Source organism: Strongylocentrotus purpuratus, unplaced genomic scaffold (genome assembly GCF_000002235.5).
Source record: "Strongylocentrotus purpuratus isolate Spur 01 unplaced genomic scaffold, Spur_5.0 spur5_scaffold_13, whole genome shotgun sequence".
NCBI lineage: Eukaryota > Metazoa > Echinodermata > Echinoidea > Camarodonta > Strongylocentrotidae > Strongylocentrotus > Strongylocentrotus purpuratus.
In genome coordinates, this window is record NW_022145598.1 from 33,655,534 (window position 1) to 33,668,702 (window position 13,169).

Below are 13,169 nucleotides of genomic sequence, written 5' to 3' on the forward strand. Positions count from 1 at the left end.
TGCAATGTTTCTTTTAAAAATTACACAACACAAAAGTTCCAAACGCTCTGAAATATATATATTTATTCATTTATTTGTTTGTTGAGCAAATGGTGGATGGATGGATTGATTGATTGATTGTTTGATGTTTACTTACGCTGTGCCGGCATCACAGGTAACAAACGGTATAGGTTCCATGTATAGGAGATTGCACATTGCTCGATGCAACACGTATGTGGATACTACAATATTCAGAGCATAAATCAAGCATTCTAGTTATCTCTAAAACATTATACATTCATAGAACATACTTTAGTACAGGATCTTTTCTCAGTGTGATGATAAACAATGTTAAATCAATAAGCAAGAGATTAAGGACACACAGTAAGCCTATTTATATTCCACACTAGCTTATAAATATATGCATAAATTTGAGGAAGATACACAAATGTTAAGTATCATTAGGAAGGGTATCAACGCCCCTTTCTGGTATACGTTTATGTACATTTTGTTATGAAAGGCATGGGAGGGTAAAGCATTAGAAAAGTAAACGTACATAAGTATATGTGAGGGTGATTCATCAAATGAGAGAAAAAAATAAATGAATGAAAGAATTTTGGAGAGACTTCGCCTTATTTTTTTTCTCCATACTAATATTGCCTTCATCAAATAACCCCTTTTTCTAGTAATTTGGAGATTTCTCAGATTCACAGCCATTTGAACATGTTTCACAAGTGTCCCTTATACTATAGGATGCTGACTATTAATTAATAAATACATGAAGCAACCCTCAGGCAAGCCTTCTGGTTGTCGAGAACAACCTTTGTTTAAAAAGAATGCATAACACTTAAATATGTTAGTAAATCATTCTAATTCAACCCAGTGAAGACATTTTCACTTTGTTTCACCTTTTTAACTTAAGTATGTTTGACCATACCCTTTATTTTAAACCCGATAAAGATCATGATATTTTTTAGACGAATGATATGATTTGTCAACATTGACTCATTTCCATTAATTGATAGTCTCTTTCACACAAGGAAACAAAGGTGACTTTCAGTTCGATATCATAGAGTATATTGTTTACAGGTTCGTACAAACAAATGAATGACAAATAAGTCTTGGTTTCATACACAAATAAACCTCGAAATCTTGAGTGTGTGCTGAAACCTTTATTGCTCATCTTCCTGGCTGTATTTCAACACTTGATAAATTCTGCATGTGTGTGTCATGTATCAATCATTCATAATGTGCAATTATGGCATATAGATACTACATGTAGTCTGTGCTTGCAGACCTTATTACACATTTATTTATTACCTTATGTAAACCTTCACATGATAACAATAATAATTACATTTATAGGGCGCTTTGCTATACAGGCGTAAACGCACAGGTGGTAGTTTATAACTCAATATAATCATTCAACATGTTCAATACCTTAAAAGCAACAAAATGAAATAAAATATTACTAATACAATACAATTCAGTTGAATGGAATCAACTATTTGTGTGCGCCTCCTGTATAGTATAACTAATTAAAAAGGTGGGTTATGAGAAGGGTTTTGAATGATTCAATGGATGGGGCATTTTGAATATGGGGTTGGAGTTTGTTCCAGAGGGCGGGTCACCATATTTTGTTCGTGGGTTGTGAATTAGTTGCATGGAGGATCGAAGGGAGACTAGGTCAAGAAGATATTTGGGGGGGGGGGGGGGCAAGGTTATGTGTTATTTTATATGAAAGAGGTATAATTTTGAAAGTAATGCGAGAATGGACCGGTAGCCAATGAAGTGAGCGAAAAACAGGTGATACTGGTCATATTTCATGTTTATATCATTCATGCACCTTACATAAATGTGCAGTACATGGATAAAGATACCAATGCTAAACATATACACTTACATCTTGCAATATTTCAAACGAACAATTTCCTCTTCCAGATTACTAAATATTCTGGCTGAGAAAACAGCTTTAAAACACTTCTAATAACATCCAACATGTGTTTGAATTTCTCGAATCACATACAAATTTACTTTGACAAAACTTTTCTTGTGATTTCTTTTACAACTTCACTTTGCAAAAGCCTACACTTGTTCTGCAACAATAAATATTTGTTGTAGAATATGATTTTTTTCTTCACTTTTTGTTAAACATTTAGTAAATCTAGTTAACATTAAGTATCTCAACCTTTACAGTTACATCCATGCGTGAATCAATAGTACTAGCTTCATATGAAAATTCATTTTAATTCACAAAATTATCTCTTTATTGCATAGCTTGTGCAAACAGGTAAACACTCAAACTGAAACATTGCTTACACTAAATTTTGTGCAAAGCACTAAAATACTGACAAATAATGCCCTTATTGATCAATATGGTGATCTCACTTATACAACATAATGTCATCGAATCTGCTTGGTGTCTTTGTATTTCTATTGGTAATTTCTGTCTTTGTTAGTGTTGTAATTAATATACAAGTTTCTAATATTTGGGTGTTCTCCTCACTTCTAAGTTCTGTTGAAAGGTTTTTTGGATAAGTCCTCACTTATAGTCTCAGCTGTTTCTCCTATTCTCCTCTGACGCTTTGCTGACATGCAGTGTTGACCAACTTGGGTGAGAATTTGGCTAACCAAATATCCCTCTACAAACGTGTCTAAATTATCGTGACTGTGCCAGCGTTTCGCCGTCTTCTTTCTACGTTTTGCGAAACAAATGTCTTGGGAACCGTGGCATTTGTCACAATCACATAACGAGCATGTACGACTTTCTTGCATTCATTTCTATTGCCGCGAGAAGAGAGGTTAATTTCGTTGCAATAAATTTGGCACAAGGTATCCTTCTTCATCTAATTCATGTCGCCTTAATTGAATGTGTGCTTGTGGATATCTTCGAGGATTCCAAGCGCCATCAGCTGTGGCCTTGGTATTCCGATTCAGTTGTGGATTGTGATTGATGTATCCGACGGCACCCTCATCCGTATTCTGCGCTTCTTCTGTCCTTCTAGATGGTCCAGCGATTATTCCGTCAGGGATGGTCTCGTACAAGACAGAATCCGTTCTAATCGTCACCCAACCAACCGCAACCTCTTGGCTGCGAGCTAGTATACGAGCTGAAGCTGCCGGCCTTACGTCAGCGTTGCCTCCCCGGACGGGCTGCGTCATGTCCAAAGTAGTGTGAGAAATCTATTGGAGATGTGGACATGAAATGAAATGTAAGCTGTGTAAATGCCTAGTGTATCATTTCCCGCCATTTTTTTTCCATGAACAATATCATCTTTCTTTTTATTTAGCGATGTTTGCGGTAACACCACGTATTATTTAGGCTAGTAACTCCATGGTATAAGTGAGCCCTTTTCAGGGTCAACCAACCCTTTCGAACTAATACGTGGTGTTACCGCATGGAGTTGCTAGCTAACCCCATGCTCATACTCTATCTCTGTATTTGTACTCGGCACAAGTTACCCATTTATATTGACGCTGGGCACAGTGGAACACAGACTGTTTAAAATTGACCAAACTTCGTTGAAGTTATGTATCTTGTTAACGTCTCGATTACGAGGAAGCCGGGGGTTAGACTTTCCTCTAACTTTATAAGTCATCATGTCAGAAATTCAGAAGATTATTGTTTGAATATCTGACGATAATATGCTCTGCTTTCCGAAATAGTTTGGTAACGACATTTTTTAATGTTTATATCTCTCTCACCCCCTTAAATTAAACAAAAACCAATCACATTTCATCATATTTCATGCCATATACTATTATGGAAAACAATGTTTTTCATTACAATTATACCATAAATAGTTTTAAAACGTTTATTCTAGAATCATCTTGCATTCTTATTCTAATGACATATGTGGTATAAGTTTGAGAACTTTCAACAAGCCAAAGGAAGTTGTTTGGATCATGTACCAAACTATTATTCGGATGGTTGTGAGACGATAAGTGTTATCGGCTAAAATTGCTAAATCAGTTAGATTTTTTCAAATTGAATGAAGTGCATCAGTTTGTTAAAGTTATTATGAACTGGGAAAAAAATCATTAAAGAATCTCGAAGAAATTTTATTAAAAATGTGTTTTCAGTTGGAAAAATGTTTAGGGAGTGTTGGCAGCGTGACAACACGAAAATGTGACATATTTAACATGACTTTAATACTTATATGAATTAAACATGTTTTTCATTTGTGTTTTTCCCTGCCCTAACGATTGGCCCGTGATAATCATTGTCTGATCATTGTTTACTCGTATTTATGATCCCCATTGTTGATGTTTATGACTGATTTTTAATAATTTTCAAACTCTTTATATTCTACATATATAATCTCCATGTGTCCCATTGTATGTATCATGGGATAAGTATACCAAAAGCGTCAAAATGATTTACTGTTTCCATTACAATATTAATCTATGCAGTTGTTAAAAGGGTAGTCCTGGAGCTAATCAAGAATTAAAAAAATTGCATGTTAGCAAACCTATGGTATTGTAGAGAGGCGGAGAAAGCAGCCGAATTGAAAGGGTAAAAAGTGTTATTTGTGGGGGGGGGGGGGGGGGGGTTATTACCTGTGAGGCAGGATCTTGATTCTTTGAAGAGAGATGCTGTCTGGCCTGAGTTGCGATCCAGTATATCAATATTGTGAGAATGATAGCTGCCAGGCCGTACGTAGATCCCATGAGCACGGGCTTCAAGATGGTAGTTTTCCTGCTGGGTTCACAATCTTCATGGTTTCAAAATGTTAAAGTTACAGCCATATTGATCTATTTTGAATTCTACATTAACAAAAGAAGATTTATTCTAGAGAACTTTTATACTTCTGTCACACCTCCTAACCAATTCCAACAGACAGATCCTTGGCAATGCGGTGTAATGTATGTTTGTTCGCTCTGTCATCTGTCTGATTTCGGTCATGTTCAAGTTTCAATTCAATTCTCAATTATTTCATTCTCGGTTAAAAATAACATTGATACAACAGATACAAAATAATTTCAGAACATTTTTAGAAAATGAAAATAGGCAACTACATAAATAAAGCCCTTAGGCCTTGTACAAGCGTAGTTCCCAAAGCATTTATAGCATAATGTAAAGCAAAGATTACCAACAAAAAAATCAACAACAACATATAACACAAATATCAACAAAAGATAATTAATAACTATACATATTTGAGATAAAGAAACTGTTTCAACTTTTTTTTGAAAGAATTAACTGACTTGCACTCAGATACATCTCCGGGGATGGAGTGCCAAATCACAGGGATATTAAAAGACTGGGATATTAAAATGACGCATTACTGAATTATTGATCAATATTAATTAAAATACAGATATCACTATGCAGTGAACTGCATTATCAACACACGTATCAATTTAGTGCCCCTTATCTAATTAATCTTGCTAACGATTATTCATATTTGTTTAGACTGAGTAGAGATGATAAAACGAATGTGTTTTGTCAATTTGACAAAAGGTATTCATGATAAAAATTAATATCGAAGTTTTGTCCCACGTCCACTTCCTCAAATGAGTCCTATTGTGAAAAGAAAACCAAATTGTTTTTCAATGAGATCTCAGCTTTCATCGTTTAAGATGATGATGATGTCAAGAGATAAATTGCACTAACCTTCTTCCGTTGATCTATCGTCTTCATAATAGATGAAAGCTTTGTCTATAAATAGTGTACAAAGGAATAAAAACTCAATGTTTTTACGGATTTTATTTTAACACCAATTGTACGGTTCCGTTTTCATTTCTTAAAGATACTATGAAGTATCAGTATCATATTAAACTTAAATTCAGTACGGGAGAACTATCCAGTTTGTTATATTGCAATTAACAATTCCTGTGTCCTACATTTAAGGTACACTTTTTTACAAACTTGATGAATTTATAATAAGAAGGAACGGTTACAGAGTTCAAAGCACTTTGTCATAATTATTGAAGACGGTATGCATAATAAACAAGTTTTAATAAGGCAGGGCATGTGCATTACTGTGCAGTTTACAGAACATCCAGCCGAAGTAGAGTAAAATTAAGCTCTAAGTTCACTATGTATTTATTCGAAAGCATTTTGATATAATGATGTAGATGTAATAAAAGTATAGGCATTATTTCATAATGAGAAGCGTGGAAAATGGAAAATCACTTGAAAAATAATTGGATAGAAAAGAAACCATTTAGATTCGAAGTTTCATAATCGAGTGTTAATTATAAGAAAGGCCATTACAAGAGATAAAGAAAGTATTTGAATTGCCTTAATTGCAATTTATAAGAGGGAAACTATTGTACATAGCGAAACTTCCATTATCATTCGAAAGCAAAGTTTGATTGATGAGCTTTGAAAGGGATCGAGTGACACCAATGGCCAAACTCTTTCACTTTTACTGACTCTTCATCTTGTTTGAAATAAGTGTGTTTCAGGAATTCAAAACTTTGGTGAGTAATTGTATGTTTATATTCATTTATTTATTTACTAACTTTTTGTTTTCTTCATCATACTTTTTTCTCATTTTTTTTTTTTTTTTTTTTTTTTGGGGGGGGGGGGGGGGGGTGTATAAGGAACAGTATAGAAATAGAATATTCTTTTGCAAAAATATCAATTGAATTCCACTCAATCATCGTCAAACCCTTTAAAAACATTATCATGAGCTTTCATGTTGGGTATACATGATAACAAAATGTAAACGTGATAAAAACAACTTTATCATTTTTTTTACCTGTTTGTGCTGTTGTATAAAGGCCTTCTGTTATCACTGCTTGGTTAGGAATGAATTCAAAGTAGAGTGTGTTTTTTGCACCCAAATTCGAAGAAAAAAAAATCGTCATATAAAATTATTGAGATAAAATATAATACAAATTATAATGATAATGCAACATATTGTAATAGCTCTTGAATACAAACAATTCTAGGGACTTTGCATCAGTTTTGTCAAAATTATCCAAAGTAAATTACATAATTGAAGAGATTTTCGAATTGATCTCAACTTCCAAAGGAAGTAGTAGGCAATATCCGACAAAATTTAGGAATGGAAAATAAGGAAGAATATACCAAAAGATTAACAAAATATTATTTTCAATACATTCTTTAAAATCGTTTATTAGAAGACAAAACATAATGAAAGACGATTAAGAGACATGGAGGAGGAAAACAATATTAGAACCACATGACAATATATTGAGTAAAATGTTGTGTTCTCTTTAAATGTTATTGCCACTAGCGGTTCTAAATGGGTTTTAAGGGATTCAAACCTCCTCCTTCGAGTTTTGTTTAAGCCGCCCTCCTAAACTTATCAGTTAAGGAGGCACGCATAGTTAATGCATATAAACACCCAAGCCCGCGTCAGCCCGCCCCCCCCCCCCTGAAAAAGGAGAAATCTAGAACGGTTCCTGGTTAGCGCTTACTTTAGATTAGCGCTCTTTTTTGGTTTATTCCTGATATGGTCAGAATGTATATTTAAGATTTCAAAATATTGCCGGAACTCTAGGTTTGGCTCATTACAGCTATGAGGCCCACCACTACCATGTCCGTATTATGTAACCTTTCTACCACTTATAGTAACACACATGAATCATATACCAATGTTTAGAATACCCAGACGGAATATGCTTTATATCTTTTAATGTCCACAATTATTTAGACCTACTTACAAGCAATTTCACCCAATTAATATGAATTCTATCAGTGGTCTACCTAGGTATTATGGCTCCTGGGGCAATGTTTTGAATTTTGATTGTTTTTAAACGGTATTCGCATGTGACGCCAAATTAACGAAACAAAAATCCTTTCTAATGGAAAATGTTATACCCTGCATATACAGGGTTGTATTATCACTTGGGATTTTGATTATTTTCTTCTTTTCCCTATTCTCCTTCTCTTGCGTTTGTTTGTATTTTGCGCCCTTTTCCATTGCGTTTTGTGCCTCCTTCCAGTGTCACCTAGAGCACATGACCTCCTACATGCACCCTCTCCATGAAGATACGCGAACGACATTTATTTCTTCCCAATTTCTTAATAGAATGCCAATTTTATTCTTATATACCTCTTTTCCAGTTACACGTCGGGGCAGATGCATTCCATTTGGGCCATTTTGGCGACAGTCCTGGTACACACTGTAGTGCTCCACTACCATTCAGACTGTATCCACCATCACACTTGAGATGAACAATGGAACCAAACCACGTGATGTTAGAATCACAAAATTCATTCATGTTGAATCACGTCCACGGCGTCCGAGTCGGCGATATCATCTCAGTCCCATTGAATTAATCAAAGGGAAATTACACTTCATCGGATTCGGACCGTATGAGAAATATAACGATATTGTTGAGAAAATCATTGCATTACGAGAATATTTCGACATTTAATGTGAAAGTTTTAATTTCTTGAAAGTTGAGGTCTTTAATAAAAATAAAGATATAATATGGGGGGGGGGGGTTCCTTCTAAATCAGCATATATGTGTTTATCCATTGCGTCCCAGAAAAAGAAAATCCATATACAAACGGATATTGTGAACAAACAATGAGCTAAACAAATATAATAACTCGCTTTTCGTAAAATAGTAATAATATGATTTCAAACGATACGCTGATAACTTTAATCTGAAGAGGGTCTACGCTTCATTGAGCTACATTTGTTTTTCAAATGGCACGTCAACATCAATTCAGATTTGAGTGAAACAGTGAGCATGGTCATGATTGGTGAAAAGGTTAGTATCACACGCTATCATGACCGAACATGACCGGAAGGACACCTACACTAAAAAAAGAGAGAGGCCTTCGTGAACGCCATAAGAAATTAGTCTATGAGGTAATAGGCGATTGGACTTTGACTTTATTCCTGCCCTTTAATCACTTGTTCGCCTTTGATTTGATTTGATTTGATTTATTTATTTCTGTTTGATTTTCTTTTTCTTTTGCATTTTTACAAATATATAACAAACAAATATTGCAGATTTACACATGACAAAAGAATATATGTAGAATAAAGTAAGGCTGGGTGTAACTAATCGAGAACATCAAACAGGAGGGTTGACAAAATAAGCAAAGCTTGATAGTATGACTACCCTCAAAGGATACATAATAATACAAATATGGAGGAACAAAATATTGGTAAAAGGGGGAAAAGACAGGAAAAAAGAAGAGAAAAGAAAGAGGGGATGCACATCAATATTCACAGACTTATGTGGTAGTTGGATTTCAAATTAATAAATAAAAATTTTAAAAAAGAAAAGAAATGCAAATTTGAATACTGAGTGGCCAACTTGGGATACAATAGAATGAGAAGACTCGCGAGGTTCGGACAGTAAGAATGTGAAAGTAAGATCAGCCAGCTGGTTTTAAACCTGGGCCTGCGAGTCGGAGCCTTGAAATGTTTGTATAGAAGACAGTGTTTATTCAGTATCCCAAGTAGGCCACTCTTTATTCATACGTGTATTCATACCAGGTCATGGAAGGTGATAATCAACGTTTCAATGAATGGAAGCAAAAAAAGTAAACAGTACAGAAAATTATCGAGTTTTGTAACGATGGGTACGAGGAGAACTTATTTTGTTGATGGATTTAAAGATAATGAGCAATAAGAAACCTTTGATCTTGAATAGTCTCTTGGTCATTTTTTGGTTCATAGGTATTCTCATTCCTACTTAGAAAACCTAAACTTCAAACAGAATCTCCAATCGAAACAAACTACATCTTCATACCTCTTCAAACTGTAGGAAAACCCCCAACACCTTCCAACGCTCACACCCCATACTCTCCCATTCCACACATTCACATCCTCCCACATTCAAACCCTTACACCCCACACCCTCACACACTCATATTTGACACCTTTACATCTCTACACACAGCTCACACTCTACAACCTCACATTCCATACTCACACCTTCTAATTATCACACCCTCACATCCCTCATCGCACACTAGCTCTCGCACCTTCACCATCGTCGTATACCCCACGTGCTTACATACAACACCCTTACATGTAAATCCACACCCTCTCACCTCACACCTTCATATTCTCACATTTCATACACTACATCGCACACTCCTTCACTCACACCGCACACCCTAGAACCTTTACAGCCTTACATCCCACACGACCACACTCTCACATGCTCCCCACAGCTTCACGTCCTCACACCTTCACACCCACACAGTATCACACCTTCCAAACTTTACACCCTTTCACTCTCAAGTAAATAAACAAAAAGGAAATTGGACTCTAAAACGCTGGTTTAATTCAATAATCAAAGACCCAACGGTTTTCCAAGACATCGTCAGTATAATATTATGTGAATTGTTCTTATATTCCAAAACTGTTTAAAAAAAAACTTATTTAAGTATGTTTTAAAATACATCTGTACTGTATGAAAAACGGATTGTGGATTCTTGATTAACGCATTTACCACTGGAAGCATAGACATCAGCTTAATTTGATAGGAATTTTCTTTGTACACCACAAACTGGGATATAGGTGAAATATTTAACACCATATCTGAAATAAAATCTAAAATACCGCAATGACTAATCCAAACAATCATGAATTATCTGGCATTGAAATTAAAACTGACTTTCATCCGTTTTCTTGATTATCAGATTACCACAATATCTCGTGATATTTCATAAAGTTAATATTTCAATTCCTTAATTGCAAGAGCATTATAGAAGCAAGGCAATGCAATTAAATAAGGTTCATAAGGTTCATAGTTATTGTACATTAAATCATGGAAATTCGTAGTATGTACATGGTATATATACACATATTAACATGCACATTCATACAGACAAATTCACTGAAACATTTTTGAGTTCACATGAACAATAACAAAACCCAAAACAATTAAACATTGATATAGCCATACATCGAAATAATGTACATGTATACAAGGTGAGATGGAAAGACGATAAATACTTACATGTATCAATAATGTATTGTATTTCTACAACTGCTGTTATTATTATCATTATTAATCACATTCAACTTAACATTTTCATCACGTCTATTGGTTACAATAATATATTTTCAGAACCACTAGAACCACTTGTCCGTGGAAACCCCTTCCCCGTTTCTCCACTAATTACACCATACCAGCCTTCTAACAAATTACGAAATCAACAATAAATCAAGAGACCAGCTCAGTGGTGCTGATTATTCTTAAGGGTGAATTTGCTTTTTTTACTATCTCTCTAAAGTTTATTTCTTGGCCTATTATCTTCTTGGCCTGTCTGATGCGTATATTAAACAATGTGAGGTCTCCTTTACGACAGCTTGTGTACCAGACTAGACAATCAAACACAATGATACATTCAATTACTGATTCATAGAACAAAACCGTAATGGTGCAACACACATTTAAAAAAAAGAATTTTCTAAGAAAATGCATCCGCTTTAGTCCCTTCTTGTAAATTGCTTTACACAATTGCATTAAACATACTCACATATTTGAATTTGGATGATATTTTTTCTTCCAAATTCAAGTTTATGCCATTTATATCCCTACCACATGTAAAAAGAATGGAGAAAATACACAACCAACTTCGCACATGACAACATACACAAAGATAGAGAACAAACAGGATGAATTTGAAACTAATTTTACGAATTCGAATTCGTAAATACACTATGAATGTATATACATGGTCTTGTGATCGTAATACATCACTAAATATTCCCCTTTAACAATTCCGACGGTGAGGTGCGGAGTAAAACGTGGAGTTAAAATCCAATAAAATCTTTCTATACTTTTAGTGCTATTTGTGCATCTCCTGATTGTATGTACACCATGCACCTGTAATGTTGAACAAGCATGTTGGCACTGGTGATTCCTGTCAAAAAAAAATCATTTTCTTTAGGAGAAAATGATATACACTGTACCTCTTGCCTCAGGTTTGTATGTTGAATCGCAATCAGGATGTATAAATTGTTTGTCTACGGACTCTACGAACATGACTGGTTTATATATTCAGTGAATCGTATAATATGTTTTCAACCATCATATCAGCGTGATAGACATCTCTGTCGTCGCTTTCACTTTCCAACAAATCTTCCCTGTCCCTACCCATCTGTTGATCATCTTCTAAGCAAAAGTAAAATGGGTCTGGTTTAAAAGACAACGGTTGAATGCTTTTCCTGTTAAATCCCCCTTCATCTTTTAGATCATTTACAGAATAATATCCATGGTGTTCACTCGCTTTAGAAGTTGCGCCAGTGTAGGGGTAGTCACCACCACCCTTCTGAGCTCTTTTGCCCTTTTCTGGAGTTTGATCTTTATCATAAGATGAAATGTTATAATGTAAAGTGTGTGTCTTTGCGTTGACTGACAGGCCAAATGAATCGTCGTTTGGTAATGTGGTGTAGTCAAGTGAATATATTCTAAGACATGTATCATCGAACCGTGTACATGTATTTTGCCCCATGTTTAAAGGGCGAGTTTCAAGATTTTTTTCGTGGGGGAAGAGAGGGGCCTTCGTGGACGCCATAAGATATTGGTCTATGTGGTAAAGGGCGATTGGACATGGACCTTATTTCTGTCCTGTAATCACTTGTTTGCTTTTGATCTTGAATATTCTCTTGGCTATTTTCTGCTTCATAGGTATTTTCATCCCTGCCTATGTTTGTATCTATCTGCATTGTGTTATTTTCATTACTAACGCCTGAACCCATTGCCGAGTAGTAAGCGTCTGATTCACTCTCTTCCATTTGATAAGGATTCTCTCTGTGTGGAATGGGTAGTTGAAGTGAAGGAAATGGTGTGATAGTTGTGTTTGACGGTTGGAAACTGTCAATATTATCCTGGGCATGCTGTGCTGGAGTTTGAAAGATATGAGGTTGTGATTCTCCATCGTTGAAGTGAGTTGTGTTTATGAGAGGGCCTTCGGCATTCATAGTCACAGTTAGTTGACTTCCACTTGAACCTTGATAAGGGTGTGTTCGTGTCCCAAAGGACTCCCTCGGCAATCGCCCTTCGAACAATGGGTATTCCCTGGCTCTGTTTCTGACATTTCTTTTCCTGTGAATAGGATAAAGATAATTGAGAATGTCAAGTTTGTGCAGTATAGAATAGTCTCGATTATCATTGTTTTTATTTTAGGTTTTCCTTATTCGGTTAAATGTTAAGAGCATACAAATTCACGATAGTTGTGATAGCCACAGTAAATGTTAATTTAAATAAATTTTCGTTCGTTCAAATTCGTT